Below are 26,872 nucleotides of genomic sequence, written 5' to 3'. Positions count from 1 at the left end.
GGTGACAGCCCAGCTGAAGTGGCTATACACCAATGCATGCAGCATAGGCAACAAACAGGAGGAGCTGGAATCCACCATGCTGCACAAAAGCTATGGGTTGGTTGCCATTACTGAAGTCTGATGGGACAAATTCTGTGACTGGAGTGCGGCTATCAATGGCTACAGGCTGTTCAGAAGGGACAGGCGAGGAAGGAGGGACAGAGGCATTGTCCTTTACATCAAGAAATAGATAAAGTGTGAGAATTAGAGACCGAGGCACCAAAAGGAACCTTGCGATTGGTGTCTACAACAGGCTATGCCATCAAAAGGAGCCTATTGATGAAGTCTTCTTACTCCAGCTACAGGAGGCATCATGCTCACAGGCTCTCATCCTGCTGGGGGACTTCAGCCACTCTGACAGCTGCTGGAAAAGTATCATGGTGAGCTGTAGGCAATCCAGGAGACTCCTGGAGTGCATTGAAGACAACTTCTTAAACCAGGTAATAGAGATGTTGAGATGCATCCCAGAGTCCTGAGGGAACCGGCTGATATAGTTGCCAGTTGCCAATCTTAGTGATATTTCAAAAGTCACAGCAGTCAGGTGAAGTCCCTGGTGACTGGAAAAAGGGAAACAGTGGAGCCATTTTTAAAAAGGGGAGAAAGGAGGACTCTGGAAACTACCAGCCTGTTAGCCTCACCTCTGTGCCTGGGAAGGTCACGGAACAGATCCTCCTGGAAGCTATGCTAAGGCACATGGAGGACAGGGAGGTGATCTGAGACAGCCAGTATGGTTTCACCATGGGCAAGTCCTGCCTGACCAACCACATGGCCTTCTATGATGGAGTGATTACATCAGTGGACAAGGGAAGAGCTACAAATGTCATCTATCTGGACTTCTGTAAGGCCTTTGACAATTCTTCTCTCCAAATTTGAGAGATGTGGATTTGATGGGTGGACTGTTCAGTGGATGAGGAATTGTTTGGATGGTTGTCATGGTTTGGGCTGGACTGGCCACTGAAATGAATGACAGATGCTCTCTCCACCTCTCTCCAAGGATAGGAGGGAGAGAGAGAAAGAGACTTATGAGTTTAAAAAAGAACTAAATTAATGAAAATATTAATAAATTCATAAAATAAAAAATAAAATGATGAAATATATACAACATATACAAAAACGTATCAAGCTCCCAGGATGACGATCATGTCACCACCAGGCACTGAGAATGTCCCAGACCGGACTCATTGACAGACAGGAACTGGATTCTGGATCTGGATTCAAGAATGCACAGATTGGGATCAAAGGCAGACAAACAGACAGAGTCCTCCTTGGACACTGGCCACTGAAGAAAGAGCGCTGACCCTTTGATCGCTCAGCTTTTATACTAGCATGATACAGATAGGATGGAACACCATGTCGGTTAGTTTTGGGTCACTTGTCCTGTCCACTTCTCCCTGCAGGTGCAACCCCTCTACGCTTTTCCATATCCGACCCTCCAACAGGGCACACAACGAAGTTAGCTGACCTCAGCTAACTGGAAACCCTCAGCACAGGAAAGACACGGACCTGTTGGAGCGGGTCCAGAGGAGGGCCACAAAAATGATCTGAGGGATAGAACACCTGTCCTATAAGGACAGGCTGAGAGAGCTGGGGTTGTTCAGCCTGTAGAAGAGAAGGCTCCAGGGAGACCTTATTGCAGCCTTTCATTACTTAAAGGGGGCCTACAGGAAAGATGGAGACAAACTCTTAGCAGGGTCTGTTGCAATAGGACAAGGGGTAATGGCTTTAAACAGAAAGAAGGAAGGTTCACTCTACATATAAGGAAGAAATATTTTACAATGAGGGTGGTGAAACACTGGAACAGGTTGCCCAGAGAGGCTGTAGATGCCACATCCCTGGAAATATTCAAGGTCACAATGTACGGGGCTCTGAGCAACCTGATCTAGTTGAAGTTGTCCCTGGTCATTGCAGGGGTGGTTGGATTAGATGACCTTTCAAGGTCCCTCCCAACCCGAATTAGCCTATGATTCTATGATTCTATATCATCTGTCTAGCAAATTTGCTTTAACTGGGAAATAATTCTAGACTTTTTTTTTTTTTTTTGTAAATCTCAGACAAATTTCTCCCCAAAAACTCTGGTGAATCAAATAGATTAAAACCAATTTGGTGGAAATTTTGTAACCCCAAAGAATTTAGAACCAAAGCTCATTTCTGCTTAAAAAGTGAACGTGAACCTGCAAGTCTTAGCAAGCTGATTGCTATATAGTTTTTTTTGCCTCACAGTTCAAGTTTTACAATACTAGATGTTATTTTAAGGAGATTTTCAGTTTTAGTTTATTTTTCTTTCCTTATTTATATTTAGGTCTAAGCTCAGAAAAAAGCCCACAACCTAAAACCAAAAAAAACCCAACAAATATGCAGAGATTGATTTCCTTACTTCAGGGTTATTATCAAATCAGGAAACACTGAATGCTATAGTTTTTTCTATAAAACACTTGGTTCTTTGATAGCTATGTTAATGTGTTTTAGGTTTATTAAAGCACAACCGCCTCAAAGTACATCAGATTTCCTTCCATTTTCCTACCTACCTCTAGCAGTGTTTTACAATATACAGAATATGCCTGCTCATGCATTTTACTCCAGGATAGAGAAAATAATTAGAAAGTGTACTATATAGATAATCTTCTTCTCCTCCTTAATCAGAACCAGCCACTTCATTTTCACACTGACAAGCTGCTCTGGAATATAAAGAATATTCTTTATTCCTCTCAGGCCCCTTTGTTCATCCAGCTACATATCTGGTTCATCCAGCAGTCACCACAAAGCAATGCAAAGTTGCAGGTTACAACTAAGTGTCATTAGGTCAATGGGACTTATTCCTACACTACTGGGGGATAAGGGGGGCTAGGCTCATCATTTCTCATCATGGTGCCAAGAATGCATCGCAAGGTTCCTCTGAAATAATCTCCACAGAACAAAAGAGGGACTACCTTGGCCCAAAGGACTACCTCTGAAGCTCTGCAAACTACAGCTGTGGTACTGGGAATAAGGGCAGTAAGAGTCCAGTCAGCCCAGTGATATTTGAAATGTACTATGAATGATTAAAAGGAATCTGTAGCGCTCAATTGGCTCTATCACAAAGACATAAGAGCTAGCTATATAAATCAGCACAATATTAGGGACAGAAAAACACTAACCGAATTCAGAGAAAAGAACATTGCCCCATTTTCCAAAGCATACAATTTTTTGCAAAGTATTGATTGTTTTGAGGTATTTTGCTCCCCTCGATTCGTGTTGTCAGGAAAAGCAACTATCTTGAAATGATAACCTTGAAATGATTGTGAAAACAAAGCATATAACCTTTCGGTTTTGACATCATGGAAGGAGGTCAGTTAGTCCTATGAAACTATTTTGGGCCTTTACTGTCTTCTCCTCAAAACACTAGTCCAATTGCAATGCTATGTCTTTTCATGCATGAACCCTAAGTCTGATTTTTGAGGAGAGAAGGTGAATGGCAAATAGCACAATGTGTCTGTGCACTTGCTGATAGTGCACATAATAGTCTAGTTTAAAATATTTCTGCAAATATATTAGTGTGTCTGTGTATCTCCCAGAACTTGAACAGTTCCCAAACATAACAAGCAACAGAGTACAATTTTAGGAAAGAGATGTCTAGTCGAAATTTTGGGTGTAGAAATTGGATCCACAAATATGTATCTTGGATATATGGGGAAGAATTACTCTTGAGGTGGCTTTTTCTTCCACATACTACACTCACTGCCTGGATGATTAATTCAGACTAATTACTTAAATTCTAGATATCTAATTTTGATGAGATGACTCTTATCTTGAGTGACTGGATTTACAGTTTAATCCACTAATCTTTTTGTTAGATCCATCAATGTTCTAATTACCTATTACATCATTTGATAAAGAGAAGTGTTTCATCATGTGCCACTGATTTGAAGTGGCTGACCACAGCTCTGAATTAGGCACCATTATAGTATCTGATGGACTGAACCTAAACCAATTGGTCCTGGGAGTGGTTAGCTCGGTGCAAGAGGAATACGTTGCCTTTTGAAATAAGTTCCTTAAGCTCAATTTCATATGTGGCACAACAGTTAAATAAATAAATGCATGGATTATGTCTATATCAAAACTTCAACAGATCTCTGTAATTTCGTGTTGTTTACCCTCTATGTATCTGCACCTGTTTTTCTGTATGTTGGGGCTATTTTCTTCCAAATATATGAGTGTTACTGGAGTTGAATCAAAATGGAAATTGTGTCTTCATTTTTTTCAGTAAAGGCAGAAGTGACTCTTTCTTTTCCCAATCCCCTAAAATATTTTTTTTCTTATGGTCATTGCGTGTTCTGCCAATCTAGTCCACAAATCTTACACACCCTAAAATGTCTGTGTTACTTATCATATTTAGTCTTGCTACTGTAAAAATGTCTGGACAGCCTTTATTGTCATGATCTCTCTCTCTTAGCTCAAAGAAGGGTTATGAGAGTGAATTTGTTCCGTCCACAAAGACAACTCAAACTCTAAAGGACAAATGGAAATAAAAGGACGGAAGTCAGTGATGACACAGCCGTGAGATATGCTGCCAAAAGCCTTTAAAGAGTTCTAAGAAATACCATTTTTAAAGACCACTAAAGCATTTTGTCTTTCCTTGTAAATTCAAAGCGCACAAGCTTTTCTGTTCCCTTGACCTAGCACTTGTGCATTTCATCTTACCCAGGATTTCTAGTAGATCAAGAACACTGATTGAAGTCCTGTAGCCTGTTGCGGGTTCAGTAGCTCATTCTACATTCTGTCAGAAAAAAAAAACCAAACAAAACACCACCTCATTTTCTATTGTGCAGTTTCCGTCTGCACAAATGATAATGGAAATTAAAATTTGTAAATGTTATTTACTCTGTGAACATGGGAAGTTGCAATAGAAATGAATACAAATAAGACACCTCTCAGCAAGATCTACACTGTAAGTGTGAAAAACACAGGGTACCTCATTATCACAGAAATAGACAGCAATATCTGCCTAAGGTGGTAATGGCTCTTCCTAAGGTCTCTTAAAATTCAAACACAAATGTCAAATAGCAATGCCTTTCAAGAAAGCTGTGTCTTACTTGAAATTTATTCATATAAGTTTTAAGAAATATCCCTCAGGGAAACAGAGCCTCAATTTTTCATTGCTACAGGTAAACCAGAAAGCTACCTTATGGGGCTAGAAATATAAGACACAAGAAAACGAAAAGAAGGCCTTGCAAATGGCACTGAATCCAGATGCAGGCACTCTTAAAACGGGTAATTCACTCAGTTCTGACTGGTTTAACCTTCTAATTTTCTCCTATTTCCCAATCTGAAATCCAACCTCTCTGCTTTTCAGATCAGGGACTGAAGGTTTTATGTTTTATAGTAATAATACTCAGAAAGCAATTCAGATATGAGTGAACACAGTAGCTTATGTTTTCTGAATAATTTGCAGCAATCCTTTAAAAGTAATTCACGTAACCCGCGTATTTGTGCGGATTGCTTACCATCAGAGAATAAGCCCAAACCAAAATGACAATAACTGTAAGACAGTAATAGCTAATTTTATCTGGTACAAATGGGTAGGGACTATAGAGGTTTATGGATTACAAAAGTTACCCAATTGTTTTGAAACTGAATTGCACTTTGAACATATTAGCTCAGCTGCTTATAGGGATCTGGTTTCCAGAAAGCATTATGGACCAACATATCTTGATGGCAAAAACATAGCTTTTAGACATGTTAAGAGTGAAACTTTCAAAATGCCTAGTCTTCTGCAGTATCCTTCTACGCAGATAGGATTTAGGCAAGCAGCACGTGCATTTTCTAAATGAAGGGAAAGAGGAAGAAATAGTAGAAATAAAAAATATGGTTTAGAAGGAAAAGAAAGACAAAACCTGCAAGTAGGTACTGTTTACCATATTTTAATCAATGCTCAAGGAAGTTTTATTTGCTTTAAGGAGGGAAGACTCTAGTCCACTGTGGAGTTGACAATTATTTTTAAACATTAGGTCCAATTGAATCAAGTACAGTTGTTTAAATTAAGAGGCTTAATGACAGAATTTTCATTAACCACAAGCCTCAAAGGCAAATGAATTTTAAATTATTTCAGAGGTTTATTTTATCTATAAAGCTTCATAACCTGCTTTTATGTTATTTGCTCTTACTGAAAAGCTAAATTCTAAAAATATAGAAAAACAATTAATTCTGTAAACAAATGGAAATTAATCAACAATTTTCATGCAATCAAATGAAGAAATGATGCAGTGTTAAGTTTAACCCCTTTGAATTATATTTCATTTTTGATCATCTTACTAACATACCTTTAAACCAATAATCATCACTTGCTCTTATCAAATATTTTTTGGCATAGGCCAGTGCCATTCTTAATTAAAGTGTTAGGAATGTATTTTCAGTAAATTGCAAAAAAGTAATAATGGGAAAGTTCGTTGTGCAACACTTAGAAGTTACTGACTCTACATGGAGAAAATCACCCTTGTTCAACAACCCTCTTCAGAGGTGAATGCCTGATTATGTAAACATCAATTTATAAGTTCATCAGGGTAAATTTAAGTCTGTAAACAGCGATACAGGAGAAAATTACAAAGACATGTAATTTATCTGGTTGGAACCTAGAAGTTGCCCAGTTTATAGTAATAAATCAAGTAGAAAGGAGTATGTTAGATACCATGCAGTATTACAATCAAGTCTCATATCTTGACTTTAAGATTAATCTCATTTAACTTCATCTATCTAAAAGTTAGGGTCCCAGTTAAAGCTTGTCTTCAAGGCTCCTATTATAGTCATAGAAAGAGGTAGGCATCTCAAAAGGTTATTTATAATATCTTCATGTAGATGTATAACATGGTTATACCTTAGTTTCAGACAAGGTAAGACGAATGACTGTCCATATCTGTGTAACATACAATGGGAATTGTGATAAATAAATAAATAAATAAATAACAGTATACGAAGAAGACAAAAAGCGTTTAGAAGTAAAGAGGCAATTTTGAAATATAACCATGTTACAGGCTTCTCAGCAAATGGCATTTGCATTCTGTCATCATAGAATGCCTGATTAAATTATTGCTATCACCACCATTTCAGAGCTTAAAGATAAGGCAATGTAAACTCAAACTCCCTTTTGCTATAATACAGGCTAGTGTGATTACCTCCTAAAAAGGCCTAAAGAATCACGCTTGCATAAGTGTTTCCCAGTAACATTCCACACCTTTTTACCACTACTACATAAAAAAAGTTGCTCACTGATTGCAATTTACCACTAAAATATGCTTGTCTGAGAGGTGGACTGTACTGGTTGAAGCCACCTCTGCACAAACTGTATTAAGTAGTACCTTCTACCTCTGTTTTGGAGCTTGATGACTGATCTTGTGAAAAGGACATTAGTGGTGACTTAAAAATGCCAAAAATAATGATGTGTCAATGTATTACTCCTCGGATATCATTGGATCACAGGAATAAGGATCACATAGTTTTAGAGAAGGTTAAGAATGGCAAGAAAAGTACGCTTTGATTTGCATGGGATTACAGAACTTGAAGTCAATTACTTTTTTCAGAATTTACCAGCTGAGGATTCTATACTCTTGAATGTAAATGGGTATCTTTTCATTGATTTCTGGTGATTAGAGTGGGTTTGACCAAGGCCCTGACAGATAGGGATAACAAGGCATTGTTTATCTTATTTTAATTTTTTTATACTGAATACTATGGAGCATTACAAAGATGAGAATTTGTTTAAGCCTAATGTGCTTTGAGTGATTCCCATTTGTGTACATTTAGAATATCATACATCACTCTCTTTGCCACAATGCAAAATATTGGGAATGAAAATAGGTTAGTTTTAAAAGAACAGCAAGACTTAGTGGACAAGTCATCTCCTGATGAATAATAGCCCAAAATATACGATAGCTGAGTAAAGGATTTATTTATACCAACATTGCATTGTAAGTGTAACTTAGATTTGTCATAAAAGGATGAGACTGTAGGGCAGTTGTATATATTGAAACTGTGCTTCTGAAAGGAAGTGAAATGTCTGTAATGGTTCCCTCCGCATTAAAGGACAACATAAAAACATTATATTAAATTTGGGAGGAAAATGTATGTCACAGAAAATAATATTTTCCAATATCTGTCCCAGGTGATGAGACAAGACTTTCATGAAGGCTCTGAAATTCTGTAAAAGCATTTATTTGACATTTGCTAAACATAGCTTAATGACAGTGGCATTTTAGCCTAATTTGTCTTTTAATAGTTTCAATTAAAAATGCTTCATTTACTTTAATTTTCCATCTATCTCTCCTTTTCTTTATCATACATTTGTTCATTTGCTACTGGAGAGGGCAGCCCCATTAGAATTTTTTAGATTTTGAAGAGTATAACTTAAAATCACACACATTACAAATTTGTCCAGATATAGGATTAATAAACTCTAAGAATTTTGTGGGGTTATTTTTTTCATTTGTTACAATGACAGTAAGTCATTATGTCCAAGATAACTGTTTCTACTAATCCATATGTATATGCCAAGGGTTATCCCTGGAAACAGATTCATATATTATTATGAAACTGCAATTTATAATACATATCCTTTCCTAAGAAAAATCTTTAATAATGATCTCCTGTAATGAACATGATGAATTCAAGATTCAGAGTAGGAGTTTTTGTTTCAAGATCTTCCTACAAAAGCAATTAGAACTCATGGAATGCAATAAGGAGGCTGGTACATTAAAATGCTATGGGCTGAATATAACCATACTTGAGGGAATGAATAGATTGAACATTGAGGGAGGCTAAAACTTTGAGTAGGAACTCAATGAGCTCATATTATACATGCCAGTATTACCATCCATATTCTTTGTGACCTTGAATCTACTATCTAACTTTTCTGTGCCTTTGTAGAGTATATGTAGCTTTTGGAAATTCATTGGCTGAAATTCATTCCTCAGCTGGATTAAGGATTTTAGTCCCTATCATTTCTGCTGGAAATAGTGGAAGTTTATTCAAGAGCCTAATAATTTCTCTGATTGTAATTAACATTCAAATTTTCAGTCTACATGAAATGTGGACCAATTGACATTTCTTTATAGTTCTTCTGCTTAAAATGCAGTTCATTCCCTTGGTGTTAATCATCCATAACATTCTTTCCACCCTGTTACATACTTTTGGCTAGCCTCTCTCTATAGAGGCTTTCTACATACATTTTACAAGGATAAACAAGTCAAAAATTCTTAGTCTACTCCAATGTGCTTTCATATATCCAAATTGACTTTTTTGCATCTGCTCTGCCACTAATTTACCTTTTTTGAACCCACGTGTCTCTCCAGGCTGTTCAACGGCTTTACTCTTTCTCTTTAATACTCAGCTTTTTGCCTTCAGTAGAACATACCACTAGGCAAGACGTAATATTCTGAGTATTGACAGCAGAAGGCCCTGTAGACCTAAGTCAGGATGAGTTTTATAAGCACGATTTCCCACTTACAGCACAAGTGCTTATCATTACCTTTTTACTGACTAATACAGAAAGTCCTTTTTCTTCATTTCTAACTGATCAGTTTCCAGGTAATACTAAAATATTAGGTTAGTAGCCCCCGTAAAATCCTATTTTACTACTTCAGTTCTTAAAATCTGTTTGTTCTTTTCATGAGATACTCCATTTCTCTATATAGATCATGTCTTCCAGGTTTGTGTCATGCATGAGCATAGTTCCCTAGTACAACTCACTTTATGATAAGGTCACTAATGGAAACATTGAATAAGTTCACATGTAAAACTATTAGTTGAAGTACCCTGGTAATCATTTCTAGCACCCAAATTCTCCCTTAAATACAACTTGTTGTCATCTTCAATGTAGACCATTCCTTATCCACCTCACACTTGTACAAAGCCCAGTCTTCTGCTGATTTGAAGTAAGGAGAAGGAATGAACGCATTTACGCTGCTACTTCACGGACTACTATTGCTACTTCAGGTTTCAAAATCCAGTTGTTTCAGGGAAATTATTTAAGCACTGGAATTTCCACTGGCCCCTGTCCTTACCAGTCTTAACCTAGGTTCCTCTGTTTCTGTCGGTCATGTTTTCCAGTGCCTCAGTATATTTCCCACACTTTCTGTCTGCCTCACAGAGTCTGGTGGCTTATTCACGTTCTCCATTTGTACATCCCTGTTATCCTACCAAGCAGAAATACATGCAGAACACAGTTTTCTTAAGTAAGGAAGTAAGTATCATAATTAAAAATACAGTAGTAGCTCACAAGTCTGAGCCCTTTTAGCAGCTAAACTCGGAGAACAGATCTTTGCTTGTTTAAGTTCAAATTCAGGTCACTGTGAAGCTTAATCTATCAATGTGTGTGAAGCACTATGGCACTACAATGATGACCTCCACAGAAAAGCTTGTTGACCTCTGAGAAATAAGTGTCCACATTTCTGGTCAACAGATGAATAAGCCCTAGTATCCTCGATGTTAACCCACTGTAGGAGCTACATAATATTCAGCAGACAGACCATAGTTTGCCAAAGCCCTGGCTTTTAAGAAAGGCATAATTAAGCTCGATAGAGAAGTAAAAGAACTTGATTCCTTCTACCAGAGCCTAGAATGAACAATGATTTTTCTAAAACTCTCAAAAACAGATGAAGAAATTTAACTGACACTTACATTTTTTACAAAATAGACAAAATTTTCAATTAGCAGCCTAGTATCTGCAAGATAAAGGACAAAGTGAGATGCCAGCAAAAGAGGTTTAGTCACGTTGACCTCCCTGAAAAAATTGCAGGCTGCAGTTTCAAATTGTGTATGAAAAGGGCTTACATACAGTGATACAAGACACATACATACAAAGCTAATGAGATGGGTTTCATGATTAATTGGCAGTGATGAACTAAGCCCCAACTCAATATTGCATCTAATGGCTTCATAAAATTATTCCTTTCCCATTAAATAGGGGGGAGAAAGCATCCATTAAAATATTTTGATTTATACTTTTATTTATTGACAGCAAGCCACTAAATTCCTTAGTTTACAGGCATACAAATAAACCGTCCATTAGAACAGCATGAACTGTCACCACACATCACTAGCAAAATCTTGATCTGCATTTTTTCTGTAGTATGTCTGCCACAATCAAGGTGGTTTTTAATTCTTACCAAATTAAACTTTTCTTGTTGACTATATTTTAACTTGTTTATGTTCTGCAATTTTTCAATGATTTACCTGAAAACTGTTCTGCCAATCTGTAACTAAGCTCTACACTCACCTTTCTTTCTGGCAATGCCAGCTTAAGGAGTTGCCACAGCTTTTATTTTTCTCCCCTAAGTATTTTTAACCTCACTTTGTCAGGTTAAAATGTCATTTCACTGATTTATATATAAGAAAGTCTAAAGTCGGGTGTACAGGGTTGACTGGTTGCAGGAAGGACAGAGTGAACGGCCAGACTGAAGAAGTCCTTCAGTGGGCGCTGATACCATGAAAGAGGTATGTGCATCTATACTCTGAGCAAGTTTTTCACCTTTATCAAATCGCTAGTATGTCTGCACTGTTGTTAACAAGAGAGGCAATATTCTAGCCTGGTGATTCAAAGTCACAAAAGTTAGGTGGGTAACTTAGCTACTGAGCTAAACACTTTATGTCCTTTTACAGGGACTAGAAGGATGTGGGAAACCTAAAGGCATCATATATGGTTATAATACATAATACTATACAGACTACATAACATAGTGCATCAGACGCAATCAATATGCATAACCTAATGCAATATTTATATTCACTTCTGGTTTTAATATAGTTTGCATACGAGAAAGTCTGTATTAGAGTTAATTCTTGTATCAGGTTCTTCTAAGTTTTGTTGGTTTATTCTTAGCCTCTGCAGAGAAAAACTTCAAATTTCAGGAACTGGCCATCACCATAAATTATAAGATAAATGTTTTTTAAAACAGGCATAAACAAGAGCAGCATACAACAAACTACAGTGTTTACATAAAAGTTACGTATATACAGAAGTTGCTAGAAAGAGATAATGATTTCAGTGCACAGTTACATAAGTACTTATTTTACAAAGTAGTATATGTTTTCTTGACCAAAGAAAGTTGTAGGTTCATCAAGCCTGGGTGACTAGTGAAAAAGATTGGGCTTCCAATATTAGACTACACTCAGTCCATTGTTTTACCAGAATTTTAGGGACAAGCTGACCTACATGTTCTGGTAAGAAAAAGGACAGTACCCTCTTTCTGTATGTGGAGCCAAAAGCATTGCATTAACCAGTTAAACTAGTGCATGATTAATCACTTCTTGGATTCCCCCAAGCTCCATTCACTACTCATTGTACTGTAGAAGTCCCCAAATAGCCATTATCACCACATCAGCACAGACGTATGTCTTTCAGAGTTCCACCCTTTTAATATATGATTTCTAAACCACTTGAGTCTATTAAAAAACAAAATTGTGAGCGAGCGAGCTGCTGTATGACAACACAAAATATTCATAACTCCCAGCAAGGAGTTATGCCCATCTATCATTCTTTGTAGATAATATTCTTCATCACTGTTTCACCTGCTGTGCCATGCACAGTCTGGACAACTACTGGGTGCTGGACAGGCTGTCAGGAGTCATCTCAAATGGAGCAAAGTTTCTCATTTACCTGTGACTGCTACAGATTAAAAGTATCATTAGATTATTATCAATAATTTAAGAATTCGATTCAGCTGATTTCTAACCTTTTTTTTTTTTTTTGACAGTGTCTGTTGCTTCTTACCATCTGCAGAATGAATTGAGAATCATAACTTAAATACAGGACATACCATAGGAATATGTACTGTATATGTGTATGTACACTATAACTAAAGTGTTCTTGGAAGCACTGTTCTGGTGGTTAAAGTAAACCAAAAATTATTAAAAATCTTTATGATAAATATCGATACATTCAAAAATCCTATACTCTTGAAAAGAGAAAAAAATATTTTTGTTTACAAGTTCTTTAAAATCACCAAGTGTGAGAGCAAAAAGCACAACTCAAAGCTTACTGAAATCAAAATCCCATTATCTTAATCAGGGGGTTGTCAATACAGCCTAAACAGTAAAGCATATCCCGTAAGCTAGAAGTGGACCCATGTCTAAAAAGTCTGTTCTTTTAGTAAGAATGATACTAAGAAGTGGTGGACTAATCACCTGAATCACTGTAGAAAAGTGGCAGATGGAGGGAGGATGAGGGGGCAGGTGCCTTTGCAGCAATTTACTCCCTTTGCAGCACGAGGCAAATTGCAAGTAAAGGAGAAAGCCGTACTCATTGTGGTCTAACATGAGTCAATTTGTGACTGTATCCCCCGAGCTAAGAAGACAATCAATTTTATGACATTCTTAAGCCTAAATATCTTAATGATAAAAAAAGGCATTTATTCTTTTTATTCCTACTTCAATTATAACTGCCATTAAAGAAAAGAAAAGAAAAAAAAATTAAGAGGAACTTTTTGTTCTTGAAACTTACCTTATTAGATCAATTGTTTAAATTTTTTTAAGTCAATGATCCTATGGAAAATAACAAATTGCCATTGTTCATTCAAACTTGCAGTAGCACTTCACTCCTGAATTCTTTTTAATTTTCTAAGAAACTGATCAAATGAATCCCTCTTGCTGCACAAATTGAAAATATTATCAGTCATGACTAGAAAAAATTAATTAAGAAGTGCAGAGAATATGGGAACAAAGATTAAAAATGCATCTTCCTTAATTTTGAGTCATTATTTTGCATAATCATCAGCACTCTTGTGATTGAAGGCACTCCTGAAAAACCATGCACATCATTTAACAAGTAGCCTGATCTAGACATCAGAAATTATTTAAGATTGAAAAAACGGGAATGCCTCTATGTTAAGAACAGCTGTAAGGGAAATTTGAACGTAGAAATAGTACGATATTTTGAGTTCAGCAATAACAGAAGATGAATGAGGAATTTTGAAGCTTTACAACTTTTTCTAAGAGTGAGAAGAGCGATACGCTTGTGCAGTTAAACAAGGGTGTGAGGATTTTCATGCTTCCTCTTCCTCCTCTTTCCTTTTCCATGCACTTAGGCTCTTTGCATCATATTATATGGTGATACAAGCTATAATGAATGCACATATGGAATCATAGAATGGAATCATAGAATCATTTTGGTTGAAAGAGACTTTTAAGATCATCGAGTCCAACTGTTAACCTAGCACTGCCAAGTTACCTCTAAACCATGTCCCTCAGCACTACATCTACACGTCTTTTAAATACCTCCAAGGATGGTGACTCAACCACTTCCCTGGGCAGCCTGTTCCAACGCTTGATAATCCTTTCGGTGAAGAAATTTTTCCTAATATTCAATCGAAACCTCCTCTGGTGCAACTTGACGCAATTTCCTCTTGTCCAATCACCTACCTGGGAGAAGAGACCAACCCCCACCTCTCTACAACCTGTTTTCAGGTAGTTGTAAAAAGCGATAAGGTCTGCCCTCAGACTCCTTTTCTCCTGTCTAAAGAACCCAAGATTCCTCAGCTGCTCCTCATAAGACTTGTGCTCTAGACCCCTCACCAGCTTTGTTTCCCTTCTCTGGACATGCTCCAGCACCTCAATGTCTTTCTTGTAGTGAGGTGCCCAAAACTGAACACAGTATTCAAGCTGCAGCTTCACAGGTGCTGAGTACAGGGGGAAAATCACTACCGTAGCCCTGCTGGCCACACAATTTCTGATACAAGCCAGGATGCTATTGGCCTTGTTGGCCACCTGGGCACGCTGCTAGCTCATGTTTAGCCAGCTATTGACAAACACCCCCACGTCCTTTGCTAACAGGCAGATTTCCTGCCACTCTTCCCCAAGCTTGTAACACTGCTTGGGGTTGTTGTAACCCAAGTGCAGGACACACCACTTGGCCTTGCTGAACCTCACACATTTGTCCGCAGTCCATCAATTCAGCCTATCCAGATCCCTCTATAGAGCCTTCCTACCCTCAAGCAACACTCCCACCCAACATAGTGGCATGTGAAAAGTTACTGAGGGTGCACTTGATCCCCTCATCCAGATTGTTGACAAAGATATTAAACAAAACTGGCTCCAATACTGAGCCCTGGGGAACACCACTTGTGACTGGCTGGCAACTGGATTTCATTCCATTCACCACCACCCTTTGGGCCTGGCCATCCAGCCATTTTTTTACTCAGCAAAGCATATGCCCACCCAAGCCATGAGAAGCCAGTTTCTCCAGGAGAATGCTGTGGTAAACGGTGTCAAAAGCTTTACTAAAGTATAGGTAGATAACACCCACAGCCTTTTCCTCATCCACTAAGTGGATCACCTTGTCATAGAAGGAGATCAGTTTAGTCAAGCACGACCTGCTTTTCATAAACCCATGCTGATTAGGCCTGATTGCCTGGTTGTCCTGGTATGTGCCATGTGATAACACTCAAGATGGTCTGCTCCATAACCTTCCCCTGCACTGAGGTCAGACTGACAGGCCTGTAATTCCCCAGATCCCACTTATGGCCCTTCCTGTAGACGGACATCACATTTGCTATCTTCCAGTCAACTGTGACCTCCCTGGTTAGCCAGGACTGCTGATAAATGATAGAAAGTCGCTTGCTGAGCACTTCTGACAGCTCCCTCAGTACCTTTGGGTAGATTCCATCTGGCCCCATAGGCTTATGTGTGTCTAAGTGGTGTAGTAGCTTGCTAACCGTATATATCTTAATGTCAGATGGAAAAGTGGGTTGGAAGACCACTAGAAGAAAATCACACCACTCAATGACATGTACTGACAAATGTATTAACTGGATGGATGGGTCTTGGGAGTAGTATAGGAATACTTATTCCACAAAACACAAAATATACACACAAATCAAAGCTCAGTCCCCTGAATCCAGTTTAGACTAGTATATCATAGACCCCGGGAAAGAGGACACTGACCAGTTGTCATCGGGTCAGGTCCTGTCTTGCAGTTGAGAGTCAGCTCATGGCATCACTTCCTCAGGCTCTGCCTTCCACATGGTATCAAATATCCATGTGTTCTTCCCCTTCTCCATCAGCTGTTGTTTGCACTCTTTATGGTTTTCTGCACCAGTCTGTCAGCATAAGCAGCCAGTGGCCTTGCCAGATCTGCTCTAGTTTTGACAAGTGACTAGGACTGCTATCAGTGAAGGCCTAATTGGTACAGAAGAGAAGTGATAAAACATGGATATACCATAAGATCATTCAGCTGCATAAGTTGTTACTTTTAGCGCCTTGTTGGGCCTAAAGACATGTCGGGATCATCCAGGTCTCTTGGATATGTCTGTATAATATATTGTGGGCAGAAAAAAACCCCTTGATCCTGATCTTAACTGGCAAAAAGCTGCTTAACCAAGGTCTATTCCAACTTTCAGTTCAAGGCTTGACTATACCCTGCCAGCAAAAAACATGGAGAGAACAACTTCTCATTATCCAAGAGCAGATATTGTGGACAGATTTTGAGAGCACCATCATGGGAGCCCAAGCCCATCTCTGAACCCAAGTATGGAATCTCTTGCTTTTCCCTCTGTCTGCTCAGGCCCTAGTTTATTTTACTGAGCATACTTCCGTCAGTCTGATTTCTCTCCTCTACTTCTGGTGCTGTTTTCCCTGTGAGCAATAACCATGGTATCCATGGTATCCAAACACTCATATTGAAAAAAAGGTAATATTTACAAAAAGCAAAGGCCTTGCAGAGAAAGGCATATCAAAATTATAAACCAGACTCTGTGTGGTAGATATATATAGATAGATATAGATATAGATATATGAAGGCTGTTCACATGGTATGGCAATTCTGCTTGTTCTAAGCCTTTTCTGGGACAGGTAGGGTCTTGGTGTCACTCTCTTCCCTGAATCTGCTGCTACCTTGCCCTCCCTTGTCTTCAGGGAGAGGGAGGTTCAGGCAATAAGCGACTTTTGAGCTACTAACTACCAACAGTCAGAGGAAGGAAATTAAAAGGTTGAAGATCGCCCAAAACTTAATGTGCATTCTGTCAGGCTCAAAACTTTTGTCCTCAAAACCTTCTTACCTGAAAAATTAATTGTTTGTTTTTCTTCTTTGTGTTCTTATTTTTTTCAGTGTGTGCAAAGTGAAAAAGAGGTTCAGGCTGCTAGCACGCAGCTGTTCAGAGATGACTAATATGAAATATTTGCCCAGAAAAGTCTTGTATTTCACTTCTTCATGACACAGAAGTTGCCATTTGTCCTTTTAGTTGCCTGGGTTTATTTGCCTGAGCTAGGGGACTGAGTTTAGGAGTTTAGCTGAGAGCCCTCTCCTTTTGCTTGGTTCTTGGACCAAAGATCTCATACTCCTGTTGTGACTTCTTGACCCTCAATCCTTTTGATGTCAACAACTTCTCAACCACCATAAGAGGCATTTATTATTGGTCAGTTGATCAATTCTTCTTAAGGTCGCTGTCCTCCTTCTCCCTGTCCTCTTCAGAAGGTGGGGGAGAGGGGATCTCTGATGATCAGCAAGGATGCAGAGTTACAAATTAGCATCAGGATGAGGTCCAGAGGCTGTGATCAGAATCAGACACAAAGCAATGATCTCCAGCAAGTCCACAGTGACAAGGAGGGTCCCAAGGAAAGCCAGGAAGCCCAGCCAGCAGGTAGGAGTCAAGGGCAGGATGGATGGGGGAGGGTATAAGGTCGAGTAGACTTCACTGCTGCCCATCTGTGAAGTCACACAGCCTGGGGCCAGCAGTAAAGCCTCTTCATAAAAGCTGTTCCCCAGGGAAAGGAGAGGCAGGCCCTCACTTCTAGCTTTCTTCACAACAGCTTTTATGAGTGAAGTAGTTGACCTTGGGCTGAGCCACCTAAACCCCTTCACTCAGCTGCATAGACTCCCAGAAGGGGGGAAATACACTCAGGGCCCTGACACAGGTTGTGAAATATATGGGAGCATTTCTTACAGTTTAAAAACACTTAAACCAGGGCATGTGCCGTACCTCTAGGCTGAAATCTGCTCTGATTAGGAAAATCCTGTGCTTGTTTGCTTGTGTCACTTCGTGGACATATTAAGTCCCTGTATTTTGAGGTGCAACCGAGTTGATTTCTACTGAGGACGTTGATTGATATACAGTTTTGGAAGTGTAACTTGAATTCAGACGAAGGGCTCGCTGCATAGGCTTTTGCATCTCCTTAGTACTTCTACAATAGCCTAAGATGTTCAAGTATAAAATGCCTTAGAAGTGAAAAGCATTTTTGCTTTGCAGGAATTAGGTACTAAGAGAGAATTTTGGAGAGAAATTATGATGAATTTAAGGGCATTCCAGAACATAATGTAGCAAATATAACACAAATCTCATGAGCAGCGATTAATGGGCTTTCTCATGTTGGTAGCTTGAAAAAGAATGAAAATAAATGTAGAGAACACTACCCAGCAAAGCTACTTACCCCTGCAAATATGCGTTACTGAACAGAAGCAGAAGATTAGGCGGACCAGGGCAGCAGTATAAATCCAGAGTAACTACTGAAGACAGCAAAGTTACTCCACATTTATACCGGTTTAACGGAGAGAAGAAAAAGGTCCATTGAGTATAATTGAATCAAGGAGTTTTCCATTAATTCCAAAACACTTTCACAGCAGGAGGCTCCTGAGATCTCAGAGGAGAGCAGCCCTTTCAGAACAATAACATTTTGCTTTTCTTCAGCATTTTAATCTTTACTGTTTGGACACAATGTTTTAAAATTCACTCAGTATATGCTATGTTATTTACATTAGCTATATTTGATGGCAAATATTCTTGAATTACAGTAAAAGAATCTATATTTTCTATAGGCAATTATTTATTTTTTCTGAATTTTATGTCTTTGGATTTATTTTATTTTAAATCTCATGATATTACACGATTTATGTGGAATTGAGTACTGTGTGTTTTACATTCTTTTGGAAGTTCTGGTCATGTGTGAGCGAGACGTTCCAGGAATCATAAATTCTATTGCATTACTGAAAGGTTAGACATATGACGAAAAAGCAAGATTCATATGAAGAAAAAGAATATTCTTTCTTAAAATCACAGTTGTTCTTGCATACTATAGAGGTGCAGTATATTAATAAACCATTTTAAGGATAGTATTTATATTTCCAAATATTCCAAAGATTTATTGCTCCTGAGGGTTTGGGCTTTTGTTTGTTTGTGATGTATTTATTTATTTATTTATTTATTTATTGGTGGGCCCCAGTTCTGGTATATATTATACCTTCCCCCCATCAAAAAATACCTTCACATCTGGAGAAAAAATAAAGTTGCAAAGGTAGACATACATAAGGACTTCATGAATAACACCTATACCTATAAGTATTAAATAAAACAGTGAAAAAACTAGATAACTAACTCATTGTAAACTTTAAAGTATACCTTTATGTCCTCTTAATAACAAGCCCATTTTTAGTAACATATAGATGGGTTTTTTGCCCTGGGGATCAGTCTCTTTTGAGAATAACAAAGCTACTTAGCTAACTCATTTTTTATCAAAGCAAAAGGTCTCTGAATTCTTACAATATATGCATATGTGTATGTAACTATACATGCGCATGTAACATGATAGATATATACTAATATATTTGAGACAATAATGTCTGTACAAAGTTAAAAATGAATAGAACCATATGGAAACACTAAAGGTAGTATTTATTTATTTATTTGAGTGTTATTTATACAAATATTACTTGACTAATTATTGGAAGGTAGATTACACAAAAATGGAGATTGCTGACAACCAGGGATATTATAGCTGCTACTTTTTGAAACTAGTGACTAGAGGGTGAAGTAAGACTGTTGAAACCAAAGTTACAAAGTAATTAAAGGTGTTCTTTCCTTTTTAACTGAAAGTGAAAATGTAGTTCTGGCTGAGCAGCTGTGACTATTTCAGGGATTTACCCTTTTTTATTAAGTAAATCCTCTTCATTTAGCTGGTAGAGACAGTATGTAATGCAATATTTAGTTAATAAGTAAAAGAGCATACTATGAGAGGCACTGGATTTCCTTTTCCAGGATCAGATTATGTCTAGGTACGTTTACTTTTTCCACAATGAAATCCCAGTTAAAACATGCATACCTCTTTCAGGGTGTGATTAATTTCTCCTCCCAACTTTAGCCACTCAACCTGACTTACATTAATCTGATTATTTGTTTATTATCATTTTATAATTAATTATCTAATTCTATGGAGGGATCAATTAGGAAAAAAATGTTTTTCACTTTGCACATATTTGTTAACATCTTTAATAGTCATCGTCAGTTTTGGGTTTTTTTTTATTTATCACTCTCTTATCCCCAAAAAGAGAGAAGAGAGGCATGAAGGTCACTACTGAAGATTCATAAACCATTGTGAATAATGTCAGAACTATAATTTAATTAGTGGCCCATCTGTCACTTTCTGTTTGACGAGCACTAAATGTCCAATTATCATTTAATATCTGCTCTAATCAGTTCTGGCAAATTTCTCAGGCACACTAGAGATGACATTAATAGATGGAAGAGAGGCTACCTTTGCAACATTATGAGAGAGAGAAAGCTTGTGCAGTTTTGACTTACAATGGGGAAGGCATGAATTCATTCCAATTAGCAGCAAAGACATTTTATGCAGACTGTGTTACTGCATATTGCTAACTAAAGCTTTTAGTTGCTTTTTTCAACAGTTTGGAAAAACACTTTTAATTTTTATGGAATTTGTTATTCTTGTTGGTGTCCAAAACTAATATTAAATATTATATTCTCAGTGCCTCTGTCTTCAATCTCTCTTTCTTTATTGTCTTCATGAATTAGTTTACACCTTCTATTTCTTCATTCTTTTTCTGACATTAGTCATTGTGAACAAAAGACCCACGGGGTTCTTCATAAAGAAAGGAAAAAAGACATGTTGCATAAATATAAGTAGATTTTTAACAACCCTGAAATACATAATATGGACATACAAAAAGCACTGGGACAAAGATTTCAGTCTGCTGGGACAGGGGACTAATCACCATGACCTTCTTCAGGTAAAGGAAGAGTAAAAGAAAAATATAATATTTTAATGAGAATGCACACTACATGAGTCTTTCCAAACAAGACACATAAAATGACAACATGTTAAAAGCATACAATGACTTGCTGGTAAGATTGATGACTGATGAAACATATATTGACAGCATCATAAAATGCACTTTTCCACTTGTAATGAGAGATTAAAAACCCTACCTATCCACACCTTGGGTCAAGGTCAGGCAGCCTATACCTTCTCAGATTTGAGATCAATAACGTAACAGTCTGTGAAAAAGGCTTTTGGTTTGACAAGAAGCTTCCTCTAACAAGCAAGCGCTGCCCACGACACTTTAGATTTAGTCTCCAACTCTGATTCTTAGTAAAATCCTTCAGCACTTGGAAAGAAAGTAAGACAAAAAAAACCCACCCTGTTTTCAATATGACTGCCTAGGTTTGCTGCTTAGTAGCTAATAAGATTGGGATTGCTACCTGGCAGATCCACTGCAGTGATAAAATAGCCAGCTAAAGGTAGATATAAAATAAAGCCCCCTTTCCCTCCCACTATATGTTTTGTCAGCAACATGAAAGCCAGAATGTCATTTCTGATACTTCTGTATTTCTACTAAGATTGAATCTGAGATTCTACTGACTACAGCGTGAGTTTGTAAGAACTTGTCAGGATGTTATGATGTGCTTGACCCTTCATTATTCTACCCAACCCAACACACATCATAGCACTGAGTATTTAGGAAACAGAAACCTGATGCTTGATGATATGCAGGTTCAAGCAATGTACAGGAAGGTTCAAGTAATGTACATGTGCATCTCTGAAGGTTTCCTCTGGTTTATAACCTTTTAAATCTGCTTTGCATATGGGGCACTGATTTAATAGTCAGCTTTTAAAAATGGTCACAAGAAACCTCTGAATCAGGCACAACAAAGGGATTTCTGCATAAAGAAAATTCAATAAGAACACATGCAAAACAAACTAGTATCAACCCAGGGGAATGGAAAAGAAGAAGGAGGCTGTGAGTGCCCAGACATGTTTGATCCTCATTCCTTCTCCTGCTTTGGCTCTGAAATTTGTCTGCAGACACAGATCTAAAGAAGATGCAACCCAAATGGAGGGCTTTGCTCTTGAGAAAACCTGCAAAGAAGTCAGCTAGAGCTAAAGACAAAGATAGGAATGCAAAAAATGGTTATCAAGGACCTTCTTCAGGGGAATAGAGAAGTGCCTTGATTCTGAAAATAGTTTTAAATGCCCCTGGGCAGTAAGAGAGAGAATTCAAGAAGAGAAGAGGCTCCCCGTATGTAGGGCTGATATCAATAAGCACTAATGTCAAGGCCTTGATCAGATCTTTTCCTTTGGATGAAATAAAGCAGAAATTTTCAAATGCCTCTGAAAGGTAGACAGTATTGTAATACAAAGGGAGTCTTGAGGACAATACACCGTCTGTTCATGTGTACATCACTATCTGATCATCACTGTGCAATCTTTAATTTCTGATTATGCAATGGACAGCCAGATGAACCAATCATATGGAAAAGTAGCATCGGGTATACAATATTTTAAACTATTCTGATAGGTTATTTTGGCTACTACTCTCTTAAGTAACAATAGGGAATAGAAGACATACCTCAAGTATCTTTTCATTATTCCGTCTGTTTTCATGGGCATTCAGAATGTACTTTTCCATTATAACTCTGTATATCTGTAGAAAGAACTACCAGTACCATGGAACCTGCACACCTTGACAAACCTTTTATGCCTCATTGCTTTGACTACCTATTTTGGTGGAAAAGAAGCACCCAGTCACATGGCCTAATGAATAACTAAATATTTTACACAAATTGTGACATACCACAAGAAACACCAGCACATCCTATAGGTCCGCAGCCTTGTTGAAGTCCCCCAGAAGCTGTGGCAGAGAGGAGTTATATCTCATTATGACCTCTTTGTGGCTGGTGTGCAAGTGGATATCTAAATCCTGATGTGAGTAGGCTTGTCGGTTTTGCCTTATAAGCACAATGGTAATCCATTTAGAAAATTCCAAATATTTTACCTATCATTAAGAAAACTTGCTTCATCCAGCTAAAATGTATGACTAATTTAGACCCATACCCAGAATTAGTTCTGTGATTACTGAAAATACATATTCAGGGAGAAGTTAATTTGCTTTAAAAAATTCATTTTATACCTATGTTTATGCTCTCTGTTTAAAGTATATATACTTTTCATCGGTACAGTGCATGACAGAAAGTCAATTAACACCTATTAATAGCTTAGGACTGCTCACACAATGAGATATCCCTTTAATATGATAAAGTATATGTGTAGAACATTCCCTGTGAAAAAATTAATCTGTCTACGTAATAGGTAATACAGGACTTAAAACCAAGTTTTCTGAAATATGAAGAAAACTATAAAAAAAGAAACAGAGTGTAGGTCAGGTAGAACACCTCTAAGATGTTCCATAAAGAATGGCAACCAGTTAGGAAAAACAGTGCTGGGGAAAGAGCTTTCACTGGTCAGATAAATATTTTTCATTAGCATTAGATCCTGCCCTGAGGGTCAGTGCTTAGACATAGTGTTAGATGGGTATGATATCCCACCAGCCAGAAGGTTAGTGTTTTGCAGGGTTTTTAACTTTGGTTTAGCTAGTAGATCTTAACCTGGAGGACCATACTTGACTAATGAAACTAATGATGATGCATCTAAATTATAGAAAAGGTCCAGATTATTTAATGATTTAGTACATTAGCAAAACAGGTCCAAATGTTATTCTCATTTCTTTTTTTAGTCACATCTTAAGTTTTACCCTCCTCTATTGTTGCACTGTATTTCTGCAATATTTTTTCAACATTAGATGCCTCCATGAATGTATTAACAAGCATAAAACTGCTACCAGGGATCAGCTCTTCAGCTAATGTAAAATTTAATAATAAAACTACATTTTTTTAAAAGAAACAAATAAACAAAAAACTCCAACAACTTCTAGGGCATTGTTCAGTCATTTTCCTAACATGAGTGGCTAGGATTTCAGTATAACTCTTTCACCGTAAGCAAGTTATGAAGGTCAGTCAGGAACCATAAATTAAATTTGAAAGGTGTTTTTCAGTAGCATGCTAGGAGGTAAATAGACACAATAAAGACAACAACAAAAATGGAACATGACTCAGTAGAAAAAATGGATGAAATTGATAATGTTTAGACAAGAAATACCAGGCAGTAGATAGTGAGCTGGAGATTGTATACCAGTAAAACACTGGACTGTCAGTGATCCTGTGGGTAACCCTGGAGAGTCCTACTTTGCCTCTCTGTCATCCTGTGCACCTGCCACCTATTTAGGAAATTTTGTGTATTCTCTTTATGAAGGGCATGGTCTTGTTACCTTTGAAGTCAATGGTCAAAATGTCATTACTTCCTTGGAAGCAGATGGGGCCCATATGGCCTGCTTGCATGATCATTGCTCATGTACAACACCCACAGAGCTAACAGGTTTCTAACTGGGATGAATTGCAATGTGAACAACAGTAAAACGAATGAAAGAACCTAAAACACTGTGAAAACTTCGTGGGAAGCAGTGAATTTTATAATCCTCTTCTGGGCACGTCTTGGCACCTCACTTACACCTTCTGAAAGGCTCACTGGAGGGATGAGTTGTGAGGGGCTATAATGGGGCAGTGAATAATAGCAGGATGATATGAAAAAGGCCTGTAACTGTGGAAGGTGAGGCAGTAAGACTTAATCAGAGGACTATTGCTGTCTTGGGTCGTTAGTGTATGACCTTGCTGATGTCATTCTCCAGTCAGGAGGTTGCTGCTTCCACTGGATTATGAAATAGAGTAGTTGTGAACTGCAATACCCACATATGAACCTGAGTTTTCTTCTCACCAAAGCACAGAGGTAGGTGGTAAATTCTGTTAAAGAGCAACAGACTAAATCAGTTTTCCTCGACTGTAACATTGAGTATATTAATCTTATGAAGTTTCAAGGGGATTGCTGAATGAAGCACTTAGGAGTAGCAAAAGGGTGTATTTTGGGGCAGGGAGACAGAATTGCTGTCTGTACTGTTCCGTGTCAACAGCACTTAAAGGATATGGCAGCAGGATACACAGTTGTGAAGGAACAGAAATTCCAAAGCTGACATGGACCAGACATGTTTGAGAAGGGGTATGGCTGCACCACCAGTGTGTAGAAGCAAAGCCCTGCTGAAAGGCAGGGGTAATTAGCTGAAGTGAGACTAGCTGTGAATCTAAAGGACTCTCAGATGATAAAGTGTGTATATAAAGTTGGCAGAGATGGACTATGCCATCTAGATAGAGTTTGCTCATCACTAACCTGGAGAATCCCAGGATGAACTGCAAATAGTGCAGTGCACATGTGCTGTTCAGATGTGCTTTTGTTTCATGTCATGGAGAACCAAGACAACTGATTTCTTGGTCCTAACTGGATGGAAGACACATGCACAAGCAGCTTTGTAAAGTTAAAAAGGCAGGGCAAGCAAACGAGATAAAGCAATAACTTTCAAATATGCACACCAAGTCATTGCCTCAATGACGTACCATACCCAGCTTTCTGGAGTTTCACCGTTTCTCAGTATGTATTTCACTTGATGAAAAGAAGTAGTTGCAGTTATAAAATGAACGTGCACCATGCACAGTGCTGCAACTTGGGTGTGAAAAGTCTCTGGTGTGGTTGAGCAATTAGCGCCAGTACCCAAGCCCTGGCACCAGTAGTAGGATTTCACTCTTAGCAAGGAAAGTAATACCAGGTTCCTTGCTGTCAGCCCAAATTATCAGACTTTGCAGAGATGCTTTCATGTTAGGCAATAATACGTTGGTTTGGGAAATCAAGCTTTGATTTATATTCATGAAAATAAGCAACATCTTTAAACGTAATGCAACGCTCACCTATAATCAACAGAACCATTACCACCAGCTGTCCATCACAAATTTTGTGAGGAGGAAAGAGACCAAAACAAAACAGAAAGGAGAGTTACAACACCTACATTTTCAAAGGAGAGCTATTTGTATTTCCCAACCTATAATTTGGCTAGGAATGTTGTAATGTGCACTTGATGTTATTTATTTACTTATTTGCATAATCACCATTCTGCTTAAAAAAATTAAACATATGTATTTATATATCGAATATGGGCACACTGATAAAAAGGATAAGGAAAAAAAGACTTCAAAATTAAAAAACAACTTAATTAATGATGCAAAAATGAAGGTGGTGACAATGATATACAATAGGTCCTGGGAAACTCAATATGCCCGGTACCCTGTTGTGACAGGGCTATAGAAGCAGGAAACACAAAGATACTTTTCTTAAGGCTCTTTCTGTGATGAGCTGTAGATAATGACTCAATGATGACGACAAAGACATCGTCACCAATGCCATCTCTAACAGTGATGTTGCAGAGAGGACTGTACATTTGTCTCAGGGAATTTACATGTGGATTAAGGAAAATTGTAACTTGTGTATACGCAGGTGTTCTATAGGCCTTTGATGTTCCCTTTTCATAGACTTTTATAAGAGCTTTTGACACTGTTGGATCATAGAAACTGGCCAGCATGAGAGGCCCGTAAGTGCACATCTTTATTCTCTCTCCATTGTCATATTGAAAAGCTGAGGGCAGGGCGTCTCTCACAGAGCTCACCTGCTCATGCTCAGCAACTCTGTCACAGCTCATGAAGCTTCCTAAAGAAATTTAAGAAATGACTGACACTATCTGAACACAGAAATTGTCAGGACACTGACAAGCAGAGGCTTCTTAACTAGCCGTCAAATCATCATCATTACAGAGGCACGGGTGCTTAACTTTTAAAGGGAAAGGCAAACAATCTTTCATTTTTCTAATGGACTGAGA

Source organism: Chroicocephalus ridibundus, chromosome 2, assembly GCF_963924245.1.
Source record: "Chroicocephalus ridibundus chromosome 2, bChrRid1.1, whole genome shotgun sequence".
Taxonomy (NCBI): domain Eukaryota; kingdom Metazoa; phylum Chordata; class Aves; order Charadriiformes; family Laridae; genus Chroicocephalus; species Chroicocephalus ridibundus.
Note: the sequence above shows the minus strand (reverse complement) of the source record.